The 20,371-nt window shown below is 45.7% G+C and overlaps 1 protein-coding gene across 2 annotated transcripts in view; it reads right to left on the bottom strand.

Annotated features, from left to right (window-relative positions):
• The window catches only part of PHKB (phosphorylase kinase regulatory subunit beta), a 313,679-nt gene that overhangs the window by 285,310 nt on the left and 7,998 nt on the right, over positions 1-20,371 (bottom strand). The gene's annotated exons all lie outside the window — the stretch shown is intronic.

The following is a 20,371-nucleotide window of genomic DNA, read 5'->3' as shown; positions in this document are numbered from 1 at the left end:
GGGAGGAATAGTGCCCCATCACTGGTGTCAGTAGAAGGAATAGTGCCCCGTCACTGGTGTCAGTAGAAGGAATAGCGCCCCATCATTGGGGTCAGTGGGACAAATAGTGCTCCATCATTGGTGTCAGTGGGAGGAATAGTGCCTCATCATTGGTGCCAGTGGGAGGAATAGTGTCCCATCATTGGTGCCAGTGGAAGGAATAGTGTCCCATCATTGGTGTCAGTGGAAGGAATAGTGTCCCATCATTGGTATCAGTGGGAGGAATAGTGCCCCATCATTGGTGTCAGTGGGAGTGAAAAGTGCCTCATCATTGGTGTCAGTGGAAGGAATAGTGTCCCATCATTGGTATCAGTGGGAGGAATAGTGCCCCATCATTGGTGTCAGTGGGAGTGAAAAGTGCCTCATCATTGGTATCAGTGGGAGGAATAGTGGCCCATCATTGGTGTCAGTGGGAGGAATAGTGTCCCATCATTGATCCCAGTGGAAGGAATAGTGTCCCATCATTGATCCCAGTGGGAGGAATAGTGTCCCATCATTGTTGTCAGTGGAAGGAATAGTGGCCCATCATTGTTATCAGTAGGAGGCATAGTACCCCATCATTGGTCCCTGTGGGAGGAATAGTGCCCCATCATTGGTCCCTGTGGGAGGAATAGTGCCCCATCATTGGTCCCTGTGGGAGGAATAGTGCCCCATCATTGGTCCCTGTGGGAGGAATAGTGCCCCGTCACTGGTCCCTGTGGGAGGAATAGTGCCCCGTCACTGGTGTCAGTAGAAGGAATAGTGCCTCATCATTGGAGTCAGTGGGACGAATAGTGCTCTATCATTGGTATCAGTAGAAGAAATGGTGCCCCATAATTGGTTTCAGTGGGAGGAATAGTGCCCAAATGATTGGGTGTCCAGAGAAAGGAATAGCACCTCTCATAGGTGCTATGTGGAAGGAATAGTGGTCTATCATCGGTATTACTGGTAGTATTAGTGTCCCATCTTTGGTGCTAGAAGAAGGAATTACACCCCACTGTTGGTGGCAGTGGGAAGAACAGTGCCTCATCTCAGTGTGTGGAATATTGACCCGAGGGTTGGATAAAGACAACCAAAGTGCCGCAATCTGGAGACCACTATACTAGGCCACCATATCAACAGCAGCCTACAGGGGTTGTTGCCATTACATATTCCAGCCCTGGGCTGCAGGTGAGATTCAGAGTTAATTGACTACTAGTTCAGGAAAACACAGAAGAGCCTTGATAGTAGTGAAAAAACAAAAAACAAAAAGAACACCACATGCCTCGTAACCAGGATGTATTTGAAAGCGATTTTCTTTCTAGTGTTGGGTCATCAAATATTAAACAGACATTCAATTTAGCCATGTCTGATCATTGACCTCTGCTCCGCCTTTCATTAGAAGGTATAATGGAGCTTCCTGCAGCAAAGCATAAATCACGGAGTTCCCGTGAAAAACGCAGATAGATGGTGAAGGAGACAAACAATGACTTGACGTTGTCCTTGACATGTCTTGACAATCACAACAATCAAGCCTCTGTATACATCTCCACCAGCTGATGACTATTCATCTCTACACCTCACAAAGTGTGGAACAAAAACAGGAGAGAACAGATTAGCCCCCCTGCCGAGACACAACAGGACGTTTCCTACAAGACACGTGAATATTAAACATCGACACACAGAATGCTGAAAGTCAATCGCCCAACACAACACAGAAATGTGCGGCCTTTTATACAATAAAAGAGTAAAGCGCTGAATTCTCATGGTGGCTTTAATATGCTAATGCATTCCTCCCAACTTTATAAATTTAAGAAATCAGAGGCAACTCAACGTAGAAATGATCTGCGGTGAACGTAGCGAAAGGCGAGCGCGACAACCTTGCACTAAATATCGGACATGGCTTAAAAAGGAACCAAACTCTCAATCAACATGAACTACTTTTTAAAGAGATTGTAAAAGGTATTTTTATTTTATTTTTAAAATAACAAACATGTCTAGACTTACCTGCTCTGTGCAATGGGCATTGCAGGGCATTCGATGCGGGGAGGAGCCAGGAGCACTGCGGAGGGACCCAGAAGATGAGGATCGGGGCCACTCTGTGCAAAACCCTTACACAGAGGAGGTAAGTATAACATGTTTGTTATTTTTTTTTTTTTTAAAAAGCACTCCTGGCTCCTCCTCTTCATTGGGTGCCCCCACGGAGAGCCGCTTCCAATGGGGGCACCTGTGCGGGAGCGCTCACGAGTCCCGCTGCTGCGTCGTAGCATAGAATGCATAAGGTGAAAAGCCACGAGACTCTACAACCCCTTTAAGTGGTTAAACTGACCTCGTTTACAGACCGAAGTTCTTCCCTTAGATCTAAAAGGACCAAATGATACAATGTTTACAGTTATCTCTCAGCGCTGAGCAATCTTGATAAACATTTGCTGGTGTTCTGTCAAATTAGCCAACTTGTCAGAAACTCCAACTACCTGACTTCTGGTTTGTTTAAACCAGGGATATGCAATTAGCGGACCTCCAGCTGTTGCAAAACTACAAGTCCCATCATGCCTCTGCCTCCGGGTGTCATGCTTGTGGCTGTCAGAATCTTGCTATGCCTCATGGGACTTGTAGTTCTGCAACAGCTGGAGGTCCGCTAATTGCATATACCTTCTATTTGGAGACGGACAAAATGCTGTTTGGACACAACACCGGCAACCGTTTACAGTCCGCTGCATGATATTATGAGCGGAAATTGTTACTCGCTCCGACACTAACCAATGAAATGGCCGCCTCTGAGGCGGTGACAACTTTGTCCTCGTTAGCCGCTGTGGTGTCAAAACAGCAATATCTTCCTGTACCGGACTGTATTCGGTTGAGGTGGTTGGAGTTTCTGACAAGTTGGCTAATTTGACAGAACACTTATTTATTTATTTTTTTTCTGACAAGTCTGAGCAAAGAACGGCTCTGGACTTGTTACAAAGAATCGCGGAAATGCCGGATTAAGATCATGAGGGGGGTTGAATCGAGATCATAATTTTTTAACGATTAATCGTGCAGCTCCAATCCAACGAGTCTAGTTTCCGCTGAATTAACCGCTTGGTTACCCATAGAGGGAGTTTACCTCCCACTTGGGCCTAACTGTCCCCCCCCTTTTTTTTCTATTTATGCTTTGGGTTAGAGGGCAGAACACCAACTTGGGGTCTCAGACATTGGAATTGTGACTTATTTGATTTATACCCCCAGCCTTTAGTTTTGTTTTTTATCACTTCCCCCTAGCAGCACTGGGGTCATTCGAATCCCAACCATGGCATTACCTGCCTGGAGTTTGCATGTTCTCCCTGTGTGGGTTTCCTCCAGGTACTCCCATTTCCTCTCACACTCCAAAGGCATGCTGGTATGTTAATTGGCTCCTATCTAAATTGGCCCTAGTGTGTGTATGTATGAATTTGAGTTAGGGACCAATAGATTGTAAGCTCTTGAGGGCAGGGACTGATGTGAATGTATAATACATATATATATGTAAAAGCACTGCATAAATTGATGGCGCCATACAAGTACCTGTAATAAATAAAGCTTTTGCACCCAAAACTAGTATTTGACTTTTGGATGAATGCCGATAGGTTGAGGTCCCTGTTGCTTACTACTCAAAATCGAATCGGGATGACCTCGAAAAAAAGTTCCACAGTAATTTATTTCTAATGCCCCCTTCCAGCTGCCTGATAAATGGATTTTCCAATTACTTTCTCCATCTACATAAAAATCCACCGGGGGAGCGTGACAATCATTTTTGGCTAGGTCATGGCTGTGAACATTTGGTGGAAATGAGAATTCTGGTGGGAGCGTTCTTCAGGACTCTCGGCCAGACATAAGAATTCAGAATTCCACTCAACTTGCCAGCAAAACCACAAAACAGAATTAAGTAATCGCTGCCTTTGGGCTTGGAACCTGCTGCTTGTTGGAGAATCCCTCTACTTGTGTTTTTTTTTTTTTTTTTAAATAAAGCCGTCACGAAGTTCTAAAACTGGCATCAGGAGTGGAATGCTGAAGTTGAGACTAGAATAACAGACCTTGGATTTTGGGGGCTTTTGAGATGCACAAGAAGACACCTAAAGACACGTCTGGGTACATATTAAAACCCACCGACTAGTGTCACACAATTCCAAAATATCATAAATCCCAATATTCCTAAAATTTATTTATAAATATACCATCTTGTTCTATCAAAAATAAAGTGCATCAGTATCTGTACTCAAAACATGTTATACATAAATATCCTCTGTTTAAAAATAAATGACAACGATATAAACAGATCCAGAATAAAGTACATCAGTGTCCAAGATAAAACACAATATACATAAAGTGTCCGTGTTCATAAATAATCACAATCTCCTTATTAACATCTTGAAGATTTTCTTTTGATACCAATATTCAACCACCACGGTTAGAGCAATCACACAGAGCCAATGTTCTCCTCCACCAGAGCACACTATACGCTCACCTCACAAATATGACCCCTACGCCACCAGTCCTACGCCACCAGTCCTACGCCACCAGCCCTACGCCACCAGTCCTACGCCACCAGTCCTACGCCACCAGTCCTACGCCACCAGTCCTACGCCACCAGTACTACGCCACCAGTCCTACGCCACCAGTCGGTCATAACAAGCTGCTCCCAACAGGGGATGTAATATAAGTGGATGTACAGTGCCTTGAAAAAGTATTCACACCCCTTGAAATTTTCCACATTTTGTCATGTTACAACCAAAAACGTAAATGTATTTTATGTGATAGACCAACACAAAGTGGCACATAATTGTGAAGTGGAAGGAAAATGATAAATGTTTTTCAAATTTTTTTACAAATAAATATGTGAAAAGTGTGGGGTACATTTGTATGGCGTCCCCCGGAGTCAATACTTTGTAGAACCCCCTTTCTCTGCAATTACAGCTGCAAGTCTTTTTGGGGATGTCTCTACCAGCTTTGCACATCTAGAGAGGGACATTTTTGCCCATTCTTCTTTGCAAAATAGCTTAAGCTCTGTCAGATTGGATGGAGAGCGTCTGAACAGCAATTTTCAAGTCTTGCCACAGATTCTCAATTGGATTTAGGTCTGGACTGTGACTGGGCCATTCTAACAAATGAATATGCTTTGATCTAAAACCATTCCATTGTACCTCTGGCTGGATGTTTAGGGTTGTGGTCCTGCTGGAAGGTGAACCTCCCCCCCAGTCTTTTGCAGACTCTAACAGGTTTTCTTCTAAGATTGTTCTGTATTTGGTTCCATCCATCTTCCCATCAACTCTGACCAGCTTCCCTGTCCCTGCTGAAGAAAAGCATCCCCACAACGTTTCATGGTGGGGATGGTGTGTTCAGGGTGATGTGTAGTGTTAGTTTTCCTCCACACAGTGCTTTTCTTTCAGGCCAAAAAGTAACATTTTGGTCCCATCTGACCAGAGCACCTTCTTCCACATGTTTGCTGTGTCCTCCACATGGCTTCTTGCAAACTGCAAACAGGACTTCTTATGGCTTTCCTTCACCAATGTCTTTCTTCTTGTCACTCTTCCATAAAGGTCAGATTTGTGGAGAACACGACTAATAGTTGTCTTGTGGACAGATTCTCCCACCTGAGCTGTGGATCTCTGCAGCTCCTCCAGAGTTACCAGGGACCTCTTGGCTGCTTCTCTGATGAATGCTCTTCTTGCCTGGCCTGTCAGTTTAGGTGGACGGCCATGTCTCGGTAGGTTTGCAGTTGTGCCATACTCTTTCCATTTTCAGATGATGGACTGAACAGAGCTCTGTGAGATTTTCAAAGCTTGGGATGTTATTTTGTAACCTAACCCTGCTTTAATCTTCTCCACAACTTTATCCCTGACCTGTCTGGTGTGTTCCTTGGCCTTCATGATGCTGTTTGTTCACTAAGGTTCTCTAACAAACCTCTGAGGACTTCACAGAACAGCTGTATTTATGCTGAGATTAAATTACACACAGGTGGACTCCATTTACTAATCAGGTGACTTCAAAAGGCAATTGGTTCCTCTAGATTTTAGTTAGGGGTATCAGAGTAAAGGGGTCTGAATATAAAATGCACACCACACTTTTCACATATTAATTCGTAAAAAAATCTTGAAAAACATTTATCCTTTTCCTTCCACTTCACAATTATGTGCCACTTTGTGTTGGTCCAGCACATGCTCTCTCAACCTTTTAACCCTAGAGGAACCCCAAAAATAATTTTCATGTCTCGAGGAACCCTTACTAAAACCAAATCATCAGGACTTAATAGGAACAATGCTCCTTATATGGGTGGTCAATAGGAAGAATGTCATCCTTAAAGTGATGGTCAGAATGCCACCCTTAAAGACAGCTAAAAAGATATTTGGTGACATGCTGCTGGCTTTGCCAAGTGATGCTGAGCCTTAAACTCTGTAGGCATCATCAAATAGGTGGTTCATCAGCCACAGCTCAAGAAACCCCTAGCAACCTCTGGAGGAACCCTGGTTGAGAATGGCTGGTCTATCACGTAAAATCCCAATAAAATAAATTTATGTTTTTGGTTGTAACATCACAAAATGTGGAAAATTTCAAGGGGTATATATACTTATTCAAGGTACTGTAGCTTTCTATGCCAGGATACCCACATGCCAATTTAATCTTAACTGTTGGCGAGTGGGAAATACAGGCGGGGAGCATGGCACCGCGGATATTCATCAGCACTTGCACCATCAGTCACCAGCTCTTTGTTCTGCCCCTACAGAGCTCACTGGAAGGGACGGCTGGCTCAGGCTCTCGGTGGCGCGCTGAAAAGCTAAGCCAGCTGCCGATCAGCCATCTGGGTGGATCCCAACATGATTGATTGTCGGGATCCCTGCAGAGCCTGGACTGGCTCTGTGACATCAGCCGAGATTAGCCTGCTGTTGGCCGAGTCTGGGTTACATGAATGCATCTGGGTCGATCCCGCCATTATCGGGATCCCTGCAGAGCCTGGACTGACTGTGATGTCAGCCGACAGCAGATTTTAGCCCGATGTCAGCTGAATCTGGGTTCCATGGGAAAGGTAGGGCCAAAAGAGCTTTGGCCATACTTCTCCTTTAAATGCTTGTCAGTAAAAAGATACAATTTGAAAAAAAAAAAAAACATTAACAATTCCTTTAAGAGAGATATCACTAGGTGTCACTAAGTGAACAGATAACATGACAAAATGGCTTCCTTCACTATGCTGAATGAGTTTGAAGCATCTCTCCTATAATGGCCAATTATTTTTCACCAGATAGGATGTTATTTTATCTCTTGCTCTAACTGCTCTCCAGGGCCTCCTTTACATATGCATGCATATACGCCAATCTCTCACTTCTACCATCTCCAACACAACGCCCACCTACGTCTTTCTGAATGTATTAAAAAGAACTCCTTGCCTTCCATCGCCGAATTAAAGAACATTTGCACGCTATCTGAGGTTTCCTTGTAATATTTGAGATTTGTTAGAAGAAAATGAAGGCTCTTCCCTTTGAAAGCGGCAGAAAAACAGACCAATTTATGCTGCATACGGAAGATCAAAGACTGAGGAAAAGATGGCTTGTTTCCACTATATCATTTTGATGCTAAATTAGACGACTTTTAATTTGATGATGCTTTGGCTCCAGCTACAATAACGAGCCGTGAGTTTCCCGACAACGAGGTTTTTGATGTCAATGAGGGCATCAGAAGGAAGAACTAGAGCTTGCGGGTGATAGATGAATTTCCATTGTTATTACTAGATGTGTAATATTATAAATTGGCTTTTCCGGTTTGTATTTTAAACTGGATTATCCGAAACTCTCCTGCATTAACCATTGACAGCTGCAAGGATTTAGAGCAAGCCTTTCCTAAGAGGCTGCTATTGATGAACGCCTTCTGGAAATGTTTGCCATTGATGACCTCCATCTAAAAATGTTGGTCAAACTTTATAATTCAGACTGTCAGGACCTGGATCACCTGTTGGTGGCACTGTGCTTCCCAGAGTGGAAGGTTGTAGTTCCGGTGTCCACCAGCAGGTGTCTTCCAGCAGTAGCAAAACACTGCAGAGAGAGAGCACTAATGGGGAAAACCTAAATACCCTCCCAGCAGCCAGCATATTACAGTAATCAGTTTCCACCTGATGCTGGCTGCTGGGAGGGTATTTACTATTTAGATTCTCCCCATTAGTGCTCGCTCTCTCTCCAGTGTTTTGCTTCTGTGCGATACTGCTGGCATTGAAATTGGTAGAAGCATATAAAAACATACTGAATGTGAACACACGTTGCAACTGGATCATAAAATTTGCCAGATCAATCCGAAACCTATGTTAGCAACGAGCATTCTTAAACTTGGTCTAGGGGGAAGAGATGAATTTGAAAGGTTAGAAAATCTTGTGCAAACACAGTACACACCCAATCAACAGAGGGATCACACCAGTTTTCAAAATAGAAAAACTGCCATAACCCTTGCAGATCACACCTGGCACGCATAATATGAATTGCATGCAGACAGCTCACATTCTTCTCTGCCCGTGCAGTGATTTTACTGCACAAGCAGGGCCTGCATATAGGCATGACAATAAGCTGGCATGTTAACCCCAATAAACCCACAATTAAAGTGATATTAAAAGGTATTTCTTTTTTTAAAAATAAACATCTTATACTTACCTGCTCTGGGTAATGGTTTTGCACAGGGCAGCCAAGATCCTTCTCTTCTTGGGTCCCACGCCGGCGCTCCTGGCTCCTCCCTCCTGCCGGGTGCAGCTGCTTGCTGTGGGGGCATACAAGCAGGCGCTCTCCTGACCTGCGAGTCTGTGTGTCCATTCACACATGGAGCCGCGGCTTGGCCCGCCCCCTCTGTCTCCCAATTTGCTCACTGGCTGTGAAGGACGGCAGTGGGAGCCAATGGCTCCTGCTGCTGCCAAAAGTCAATCAGGAGTGCGAGTCCCCGGAGAGGCAAGGCTCTCGTGGACATCGGTGGAATGCGTGAAGGTGAAAAACCTTGTGCCTTTACAACCCCTTTAAAGGTGTTGTAAAGTCAGAAGTTTTCTTAATGCTTTCTATGCATTACGGTAAAAAGCGTTCTGTGTGCAGCAGCCCCGCTCAGTCCCCCTAATACTTACCTGAGCCCCACCTTTCTCCATTGTTGTTCATGAGTGTCTTGGCCATCAAAGACTCTCCCTCCTGATTAGCTGAGACACAGCAGTGGCTCCAATGGCTCCCGCTGCTGTCAGCCAGCCAATTAGGAGAGAGAGAGAGAGGAGGTGGAATCGAGCCGCAGTGCTGTGTATGAATGGACACAGGGAGCTGTGACTTGGCTCAGGTACCCCCCATAACAAGCTACTTTCTGTGGGGGCACTCGACAGGAGAGAGGGGCCAGGAGCACATAAGAGGGACCCAAGAAGAGGGGGATCTGGGCTGCTCTGTGCAAATCCGCTACATAGAGAAGGTATGACATTTTTTTTTCTTTAAAAATAACAAACAACACACCTAGACTTTACAAACACTTTAGGGCTGGGTACACAGTGACCGAATATTGCTGGTTCAACAGGAACGGGACAACATTCAGTGTGTACAGCTGTCTTTCCGACAGAAGCCAGGCTAACGCTTGGCTTTTGTCGAAGGGACATGCTGAAAAACGAGCATACGAGCAGTGCTTTCAGCTAATGGCTGCGAAAGGTGATCAGTGTGTTCTGGCGGGGGGGTGGGGTGGGTATGCAGTTCCCTTGTCAGAAGACAAAGGCACAACAGGGCAGATTGCTGCACTAATATTGCATGTGTGAGTACTGCGGTCAGTTTTCTTTGTTCAGCCCGCTGGGCTTCTCCTTCTCTCTTAGTTGAGCTGAATGGAGGAGAGACACAGAAGCAGAGAGAGACACAGAAGCAGAGAGAGACACAGAAGCAGCTGAAACCATCCTGCTCTCTATGCTGTGTCTGGTGCAGACTCAGCGTGGAAAAAAATGGAGCCGATTATTCCCAATTACCAAAGCAGCGTTGCATCTCATTTGATAATTAGGTTCAGAATCTGCTGCATTTTTTCAAGTTTAGAAGAGCGGCATAGGCTTTATACCTGCATTCCCCTTTGTAATCCCCCCCCTCTCTATTTTTGCTCCCACGAGACGTCAGTTCAGAAGTCTGGCTGCAGTGAAATGACATCTCAGAAAGCATCAATATCTAAAAGTAAAAATCAAAGCCAAAATGTTTTATTACATTTTTTTTGGGATAGTGTGGGAATACAACCCCTGAGGCTTCTCTTGTCATCTGTGTCCAATGGGGAGATTTCTCTTTACTTCTTGTCCTGTAGACACAACAGGAGGTGCAAGAAACTTTCTCCAAATTGAAGGAAGTCTTCTCTAAAACATCTGTCACTGGAAAAAGTAGAGTAAGCAGATCCATGCTGGCATTGTCAGTTTGCGTCCCTCAGCTGCTTCTTGGAGCTACAGGGTGCTGTGCCGACGCACAGCGTACATGTACACCCATAGTCATTAGTGGTGCACTAAAATGAAAATACTGGACAGAAAAAATAAATTAAAAAAAACTTGGCCGAGAACCGAAACTAAAATGGACAGTTTAAAAAAAAAAAAAAAAAAAAAAAGAGAAAAAAATGTAAAATATAATTAATGTGGCTAGTGTTTTTGCATTGAAGTCAATGGGACGCAATCTTGCATTGAAGTCAATGGGACGCCACCTTGCATTGAAGTCAATGGGACGCAATCTTGCATTAAAGTCAATGGGACGCAATCTTGCATTAAAGTCAATGGGACGCAATCTTGCATTGAAGTCAATAGGACGCAATCTTGCATTAAAAGTCAATGGGGCACGATTTTACATTTAAGTCAATGGACGCATTTTTGCATTGAAGTCAATAGGGGGTGTTTTTGTACTTTAGTCAATGAGATGCGATTTTGCATTGAAGTCAAAAGGATGTGATGTTGTATTAAAGTCAATGGGATGCAAATTTTTGCATTGAAGTCAAAAGGGCACAGCTTTTTTTTTTTTTTTCCTATCCACAAAATGCAGATAACCCTATTTTCAGACGAAAAGCTTTCAGCAGCCGATATATCGGTGCATCCCTAATAGTCATCCTGGCTAAAAACCTCTACCCAGCCTTGCTCCGTCTGATTGTTGCTCCCAGCAGAAGCCTGACTGTGAAAACTGGAACTGTTCATTGCTGTTGAGTTTTGTACCACCAATGAAGCCAGGCCAACCGACTCCCTCCCCCCACCATTGCATAAGTCTAGATCAGTGGTTTCTAAACTATGGCCCTTTGCTTGCCTTTATCTGGCCCTTTGGGCACTACTCCTTCAACTAACACCAATGATGGGGCACAAATCCTTCAACTAACACCAATGATGGGTTGCCATTCCTTCCACTGACACCAACGATGGGGCACGATTCTCCACACTGACACCAACGCTGGGGCACTATTCCTTCCACTGACACCAACAATGGGGCACTATTCTCCACACTGGCACCAACGATGGGGCACTATTATCCCTTCTGACACCAACAATGGGCCATGTATCCTTCCATTAAAACCAACAATGGGGCACTATGTACTCCCACAGGCCACAGTACGACCCCTTAAAGTGGTTGTAAACCCTGTTACACCACTTGCACCTACAGGTAAGCCTATAATAAGGCTTACCTGTAGGTACTAGAAATATCTCCTAAACCTGTACAGTTTAGGATATATTTACCATATACGCTTGCAGCGACATCATCGGCGCATGCGCTGTAAAGAAACGGCCCTCCGTTCCATTTCTTCACTGGCAAGTGCCGTGACTGACGGCTCCCGCGCGTGACGTCACGTGACTCCGGCCAGTCACAGAGCCGTCCCCCAGAAAGGAAGAGGGGCGAAGATGGATGTGGCCACCAGCGGGGACAACGTGGGCTTCGTTTGCAGGCAAGTGCCACTAGCCCATTATGCTTTTAATTTGCAGGGGAAAAAAAGAGGAAGTAAAACCCATCAGTGTTTAGTTCCTCTTTAAAACCTGACATAGGCCCTTTGCTTAGAAAGTTTGGAGACTCCTGCTCTAGATAATAATAAAGAGATGTCCGACACGTCGTGCTACATATTATAGCGTGCTTTGAGCGAGTTCATGTCCAACTGGTGGTTTTTTTTTGGACCACACGTGGCCCTTGAGCGCCTCCTTTCTGGCCCTCAGCCAGTTTTTGGCTCCATGCACACTGGACTCAAATAACAACGCCAGTAGCTTTGCAGTGAGTCTTTCAACGTTTTTTTTTTAACGCTCCTGCAATAGTGTTTACTGGCGTTTCTTTTAGCGTTTTTCCGCATTAGCGGTTTTTAGCGTTTTTTTTTTTTTTTGTTAAAAATTTTTTATGGGCCCCAAAAAAAACGCCCCAAACTCCCAAAAACGGTGTTTATGAGCTTCAGTGTGCATGGAGCCTTATGCCGTATACACACGGGCGGACTTTTCGACCAGACTGGTCCGACGGAACCAATCCGTCGGACAATCCGACCGTGTGTGGGCTTCATCGGACCCGCAGCAGACTTTTTCGGTCGAAAATCAGACGGACTTTAGATTTGGAACACGTTTCAAATCTTTCCGCCGGACCCAGTTCCTATGGAGAAATCCGCTCGTCTGTATGCTAGTCCGACGGACGGAAACCGACGCTAGGGCAGCTATTGGCTACTGGCTATCGACTTCCTTATTTTAGTCCGGTCGTACGTCATCACGTTCGAATCCGTCGGACTTTGGTGTGATCGTGTGTAGCAAAGTCCGTTTGTTCAAAAGTCCGTCGGAAGTCCGACGGAAAGACCGCCGGAAAGACCGCCGGAAAGACCGTCGGAAAGACCGTCGGAAGTCCGCCGGAAAGACCGCCGGAAAGACCGCCGGATAGACCGTCGGAAAGACCGTCGGAGCTTTGATGCCGAAAAGTCGGCCCGTGTGTACACGGCATAAGGGTTTAAACTGAATCAGGTGCCAGCTCTGTTCTCCAGCTGATAAATGCTTCTCTGCCTTACGTTATTCTGCAAGCTAATACTTCAGGACGTGTTTCATGGCCCCTTCCCTTGGGTGAAATGTTGTAATTGACATATTTCCAGAAAAAAAAAAAAAGATGAGAGCACTTCGGTAATTATATTTGGTAATTATAGTAACAGTGTGGCCCGGAGAAGACATAATATTGCCCCTTGAAGACGTATTGCACCGAATTTGGCCCACTCTTCATTTGGACGTTTCGGATCGAAAACAAATCACCCGCATAGGACAGGGAGGACTCTGCATCTCAGATATCCAGATTTTGTTCTTTCAGCATATTCTTCAGTCCCATCGATGGCAGTAAAATATGGGGTGCCATTCTACGGAGACCTCCAGGATGTCCTAGATTAACGACTTCACCTTAACCCCATGGCCCCTATCAGTGCTTCATTTTCTGCTCGTTATAGCACAGGGACAAAGCTGGCAAAGACATCTGTACCCTCCCCCAGTTCACTTACAATATATATGAAAAGTAGGACAAAAAAAAAAAAACATTTCTGCTGGAGCCCGAGGCTTGTATAGGAGGGTTATTTTAAGTGGTTGTAAACCCTTACAACTCACATTTTGCTACAGGTAAGCCTATATTAAAGCTTACCTGTAGCTACCCCGGATATCTCCAAAACCTGCACGGTTTAGGAGATATCCCCTGTATCTGCATGTGCCGACGTCACTGGCGCAGGCGCACTGAAGCAACAGGACACATACGTGCCGCCGCTTCAGTGGGTGTGCCGTTACCGGCGGCTCCTGCGAGCATGCGCGGGAGTGACGTCAGCGCGGCCAATCACAGAGCCAGAGCCCGCGATACCCGGAAGTAACTCCAGGAGCGATGTCACCGGCTGGTGCTGTGTACAGGCACTGCAGCGGGGGCTTCGATCTCAAGTGAGTATTACATAATGAGCTAGTTACTTTACATACTAGCTCATTATGCCTTTGTCTTGCAGGTCTTTTTTTTTGTATATGTGGGTTTACAGCCACTTTAAAGCGGTATTCCGGCCAGGATAATTTTTTTTTTTTAAAGTCAGCAGCTACAAACACTGTAGCTGCTGACTTTAAATAAGTAGACTTACCTGTCCTGGGTGCCCGCGATGTCGGCCGCCCGAGGCCGACCCGTCCCTCGGCTCTCGGGTCCCGGCACCACCATCCTAAGTAAGGGAAACAGGCAGTGGAGCCTTGTGGCTTCACTGCCAGTTTTCTATTGCGCACGCTCGCGCAGCGCGGCGTTTTGTGAATGGCCCCCGTGGTTTTCTTGGAACACACACAGTTCCCAGGAAGGCAACGGGGCCGCTCACTGAGGAGCAGGACACGCCGCAGAATAGGAAGAGGCAGATTAGGAAGACTGCCTAGCAACAAGGGTTTAGGTAAATATAAAAAAAATGTTTTTTTCAAATTTTATTTTTTTTATGATTTTTCATGCAATTTTTTATTGTAGGGTGGCCCTCCACTTTAAGTGGTTGTAAAGCTGCTGAAGGTCACGTGTCATAATGTCGGGTTTTGGTCACAGATAGTAATACACAATAGGGCCAAAAGGCTGATGACCATGATTTGATCATCACAACTATGGCGCCTGTCCTGTGGGGCGGACTCCGCCAGGAGAATCAGCCCGCTGAGCAGGCGGATGGCTGATCCATGTCTGATCCACTTATGCAGACTAGACACAGTCCGCTCTCCTCTATGGGTGGTTGGATGTAAACAGACCACCTTTCCATTTACACTGGACCACAATCTGATCCGCCAAGCTGATTGGGAAGGGATCCCCATCCGTGTGTTATTAGCAGACAGGATCGGATTGGATGTAGGTGGGTGTCAACGGATCCGCCGCTCCATAGAGGGCAATGGATGGTCTGAAATACTGACAGGCAGACCCGATCGGTCTGCCCGTGTGAAAAGGGGCCTATATGAGCTTGATGGATATCTCATTCATCGATCATGGCAATCACCGTATTTATCGGCGTATAACATGCACCTTCACTTTAAGAGGGAAGTTTCAGGAAAAAAAAATAATAAATCACTTTGAAGCAAAATAATAGTCAGTGCCAGACTAGATTAGTGCCCATCTGCAATCTCAATGCAGCCTGATCTGCGCCCATCAATGCAGCCTGATTAATGCCCATCTGCAGCCTCACCATCTCTCATCAATGCAGTGCTGGAAATCACCGAGCCGCCATCTCCTGTTTACTCGGCTCTCAGTCGGCAGTCACATACACAGTCCCGCCTCCGCCATCGGCATTGGACCAGCTCCTGTGATAGACAGAACACTGGTCCAATGCTGGTGGCTGAGGCAGGACTGTGTGTGACGTGAGAGCTGAGTGAGAGCCAAGTAAGCAGAAGATGGCGGCTCGGAGAATTCCGGCGGCGCTCATCTCCCTCCGAGGTACACTATCGGCGTATAACACGCACCCGTGATTTGCTCCCTATTTTCAGGGGGAAAAAGAGTGTGTGTTATACGCCGATAAATACGGTAACTCTTTTGCCGCCAGGTCCGTAAGTCGTACAGACCTGACACCAGGGTGTATTATGCCGCGTACACACGGTCGGACTTTTCGTCTACAAAAGTCCAACGGACGCTGACGGACTAAAGCTGGCTGGTAATCCGATCGTGTGTGGGCTTCTCCGGACTTTCAACTGACTTTTTCAGCCTCAAATCCGACGGACTTTAGATTTGAAACATGCTTCAAATCTTTCCGACGGACTCGAGTCCGGTCGAAAAATCCGCTCGTCTGTATGCTAGTCTGACGGACAAAAACCCACGCTAGGGCAGCTATTGGCTACTGGCTATCAACTTCCTTATTTTAGTCCGGTGTACGTCATCACGTAAGAATTCGACGGACTTTTGTGTGATCGTGTGTAGGCAAGTCTGTTCGTATAGAAAGTCCGCCGCAAGTCCGTCGAAAGTCCGTCGAAAGTCTGTCGGACAGGCTGTCGACTTTTGTAGCTGAAAAGTTCCGACCGTGTGTACGCCCCATTACACACAATCAGAAGGCTGCAGCCACCAGGATTGGGTGTGAAACGGACAGGCAGACTCCTGCCTGTCAGGTGACAGCATTAGTGCAGCGGTGCTGCTGCCTGACTGCTCTCACACACCGCCATGCTTACCGGGCTCAGCTTGCCCATTGGCGGGCCCGGAAGCTCCACGGTGGGTGCCGACGGCCGAAAGGAGAAGAGCAAGACACATGTCTGCTCTCCTCTCCTTCTTCTTGTGACCCGGAAAGCGACGTCTCTGACGTCACTTCCGGGTCAAGCTCTCGGTGTCCCCAGCTAGCTCAGCTGGGAAATAATGTTTTGCAATGAGATCTGCATTGCAAAACATTTAGTGGCGCGCAGTGGAGACATGCAGAGTCTTTTAGATCCTGCATATCTCAATAAAGAGAACATGTCACCAAAAAAAACATCACATAGGGGACTTTTTGTCCCCTATGTGATGAAAAAAAAAAAAAAAAGCCTAAGAAGTATAACATGTTAATTATATAAAAAAAGAAAATGGAAGTTTTACAATTTTAGTTCCGCTTTAAAAGTAAAAATTTCTTATTAAGACAAAAAGCAATCAGCGATCGATAAGAGGCTGTTATTGATTATGCCTTCTTGAAATATGGTTTGCCATTGAAGACCTCCATCTAAAAATATTGGTCAAACTTTAGAATTCACTGTCAGGACCTGGATCACCTGTTGGTGGCACTGTGCTTCTCAGAGCAGAAGGCTGCAGTTCCGGTGTCCACCAGCAGGTGTTTCCCAGCAGTATCTGGCAGCAGCAAAACACTGGAGCAAGAGGCACTAATAGGGGAGGACCTAAATACCCCCTCAGCAGTCAGCATCAGGTGGAAACTAAGTATTGGGATCTGCTGGCTGCTGGGAGGGTATTTAGGTCCTCCCTTTATAGTGCCTCTCGCTCCAGTGTTACTCTGCTGCCTTGTTCCTGATCCCAGTTTTGGTTCCCCCTCCCATCTGCTCCCTGCGCCACTGGTTTCCTTGCTTTTCTGTGTTGCCCATTACATATATTGTATATAGTTAGGTTGTTTGTCAGTTATTAGTCAAGTATTCTGTTGCTGGGTTTTTGGTTCACATATTTTTATGTTTTCTGTGTTCTGGTGTTTGGATGGATTTTGTTTCGCTGTAAATAAATCTCACTTAAAGCATACACAGTTCGGGTCCCAGTTTCCTGGGTATAGCCACGCTGATCTGGCATCCCTGCTGTTGATTCCTGAGGTCCTAACACTGACCCACATTCAGTGTGGAGATCAGAAAAGTCCTGTTTTGCGCACTTGTTCTGGCAGCTCAAATTACGGAAACAAGAGGGTTAAACATGGCCAGCCAGGCAACTAGCATTTTTAGAAGGTGGTCCGAAACCTTTTGCACAGAGAAGGCAAGTATAACATGTGAATTAGATTAGCCTCTTGCCGGCCGTGATATAGCCAAATGATGGCTACAGTGTGGTCGCACATTTCCGGGAGGGTGCCTATTGACGTCCTCCCAGAACCCAACCTCCCCTTACGCTTCCAAGGTTGTGCATCAGGAGAACTCTGTGATCGGGGTAAAGGGCCCAACCACAGCAGCACTTTACCATGTGATCAGCTGTGTCCAATCACAGCTGATTACAGTGTAAACAGGATTTGCCGGTTGTTGGCATTCCTCTCCTAATGCTGACAGCATGTGAGGAGAGGAGAGCCGATAAGCTCCAATATACACAGGCGACATCTGCACTGATCATCATTACCCTGATTATCAGTGAAGCCCGTCAGTGCAGCCTCATAAGCGCCCGTCAGTGCAGCCTCATAAGCGCCCGTCAGTGCAGCCTCATAAGCGCCCGTCAGTGCAGCCTCATAAGCGCCCGTCAGTGCAAGGCCGTCATAAGGCGCCGTCAGAGCAGCCTCGATAAGCGCCCGTCAGGTGCAGCCTCATAAAGAGCCCGTCAGTGCAGCCTCATAAGAGCCCGTCCAGTGCAGCCTCATAAGAGGCCCGTCAGTGCAGCCTCATAAGCGCCCGTCAGTGCAGCCTCATAAGCGCCCGTCAGTGCAGCCTCATAAGCGCCCGTCAGTGCAGCCTCATAAGCGCCCGTCAGTGCAGCCTCATAAGCGCCCGTCAGTGCAGCCTCATAAGCACCAAGCAGTGAAGGAGAAAAAAAATACTTAAAGCGGAGGTTCACCGAAAAAAAAAATATTAAAAGTCAGCAGCTACGAATACTGTAGCTGCTGACTTTTAATATATGGACACTTACCTGTCCAGGGAGCCCGCGATGTTGTCCGTCAGCTCTCGGCTGCTGCCGCCCCCATCCTCGGTGAAGGATTAGGAAGTGAAGCCTTGCAGCTTCACTTCCTGGTTCCCTACTGCGCATGAGCGAGTTGCGCTGTGCGTTCTCACTGGTCCCTGCTGTGTTCTGGGACCTGTGTGTCTCCCAGAATGCAGCGGAGGACAGAGTAAGCGCCGGAAGTGGCGTAAGTCACCGCTAACACCGCGGTGATCTATGCCAGGAAGGGGAGCAAATACCTGTATTAGACAGGTATCTGCTCCCTCCTCCCCCCCTGAAAGATGCAAAATGTGACACCAGGGGGGGGGGGGGGATTAATCCAAAAAGTAGAAATTCCATTCTTGGGTGGAACTCCACTTTAACAAAATTTATAACAGAAACTAAGAAAAACATTTTTTCAAAATTTTCGCTCCTTTTTAGTTTCTTTAGTAAAAAATAAACCCAGCAGTGATTAAATACCACCAAAAGAAAACTCTAATGGGTCTTAAACAATGATAAAGATTTAGTTTGGGTACAGTGTAGCATGACCTGTCAAAGTGTGAGAGCGCTGAAAGCTGAAAAATGTCCTGGGCAGGAAGGGGGTGAAAGTGCCCGTACTGAAGTGGTTAATAAAAAAATCTATTTTTTACAATTACTTTTAGTTCCGCTTTAATAGTAACAATTTCTTATAAAAGATAAGAAGCATTAAGTGAATTATCTGCGACCGATAGTGCATTTTCACCCTTTTCTTAATAACAACGTTACCATTTCCTCGGTCGTGGGAAGATGACCTGGTCTCAGGTGTTTACCATAAAGATACAGATAACCAGGAGAAAATGTTTATTCTGTTGTATCTGGAGCATCCTTCTCTGATGTATTCCGCCCCAGAAATTGGCACACAGGCCCAAGAGAGAGCCAAGATATTTTGGGGATTTCATTAACAGGATGCTATTGTGTCATAATGCATCCTTACAGCCTGTGATAGGCCGAGCAGCCGAGCCGGGGTAGTGCAATCTTTAATATCAAGTCACACGAGGGGAAATGGCCATTGCAAAATCTGGAATTGCAAGTAAAGTCAACATAACCAACACCAAGAAACCCAACTCAGACACAGAGAAGGTGTATTGGGTAAATGGTTACATGGGAGCTTTTCTAATCGCACTATAAAAGCAGGCTATACTGTATAATGAATAGACATGTGCACTGCCAAAAAATGTGTTAGTTTCATTCGTTTTATTTGGTGAATTCGGAAATTCGAAAAACCGGGAAATTCAAAAAACTGGAACCTTGTAAAAACCGGAAATTCGTAAAACCGGAAATTCGAAAAACCGGAAATTCGAAAAACCGGAAATTCGAAAAACCGGAAATTCGAAAAACCGGAAATTCGAAAAACCGGAAATTCGAAAAACCAGAAAAAACGCTGAATATAAATTTCATCCGATGAACGATCAGCGATTTTCTGATCGTTAGTATGCTGCTTTTGACAGCCAATTACGAATTTTCGGCAGACAAAAAACTGGATGTGCGGGTTGAAAATTTTTGTCTGATGTAACCACAATGTCCGATTTCTTTTTTATAGTACAGTTTTCTGACAAAAAAAAAAAAAAATCTGAAGAGCGAGACTAGGCATGCTCAGAAATGAAAGAACACATACAAAACAATTCAACACATACGTCACTTCTGACGTTGAATTTTCTGATAGTTTAGTACCCTCTTCACTTTCGATTTGAGACTGGCGTCCATCAAAAAAACTGACCAAAATTTGTCCAATAATCTGACCGTGTGTACAAGGCTCCAGTGTGAACAGCACAATGTGCTGCTTATTATATCACGTGCAGGGGCATTTTTAATGCCTGTCAACGTTTCTCAAATGTCTGCTCTTAATGCCACTGTGAACTCAGCCTTATACTTTGTGTTTACCAAAAAATGTAAGTGGTTCTAAGGCCCCTTTCACACTTGTGCGACCTGTCCTGCTACTTGGACTGCAAAGTCGCATGACAAATCATATCTCATGATTTCCAATGAGTGCCGTTCAAAGATTCAAGATTGCACAGGCACTGCGGCAGAGTGACGCGACTTTCAGGTCCCACAAGTGTAAAAGGGGCCTAAAGGCAGAAGGTGCATTCTATGCATTAAGATGAAAAACCTTCAGTATGCAGCAGCCCCCCCTATTA

Source organism: Aquarana catesbeiana, linkage group LG11 (assembly GCF_042186555.1).
Source record: "Aquarana catesbeiana isolate 2022-GZ linkage group LG11, ASM4218655v1, whole genome shotgun sequence".
In the NCBI taxonomy this organism is placed as follows: Eukaryota; Metazoa; Chordata; class Amphibia; order Anura; family Ranidae; genus Aquarana; species Aquarana catesbeiana.
The sequence above is the reverse complement of the archived record's forward strand: the minus strand, read 5'-3'. Positions and strand labels throughout refer to the sequence as shown.